Below are 350 nucleotides of genomic sequence, written 5' to 3' on the forward strand. Positions count from 1 at the left end.
GGTTAGAAAGTTGATGAGTGAAAGTGATTCAAACCGGATGAGAGGAGAGAGGCTGACTGTGGAATATAAAAAGGTTTGTCGAATGGCAGCACAGTGAAAAACTGCCCACGTTTTATTTCATTAACTGCAACGTTTTAGTGTAAAAGACCTTCATCGTGTGTGTGAGAGGTTCTGCAAACTAAAACCTGGACGAGCTGTAAATGTAGAGACTGGTTTTCTGATTCTGGAAGTAATCCATGTTGTCCTGTATTTTATTGTTTATTATCTTTTTGGATCACAGTGAAATAACTCGGAGTATCTGAGCATCAGTGTCGCTGCTCTGCTGCAGGTATCAGTGTGTGTGTGTGTGT

The sequence above is a fragment of the Morone saxatilis genome, unplaced genomic scaffold, assembly GCF_004916995.1.
Source record: "Morone saxatilis isolate NCDOM2014 unplaced genomic scaffold, NCSU_SB_2.0 Contig6, whole genome shotgun sequence".
Lineage (NCBI taxonomy): Eukaryota > Metazoa > Chordata > Actinopteri > Moronidae > Morone > Morone saxatilis.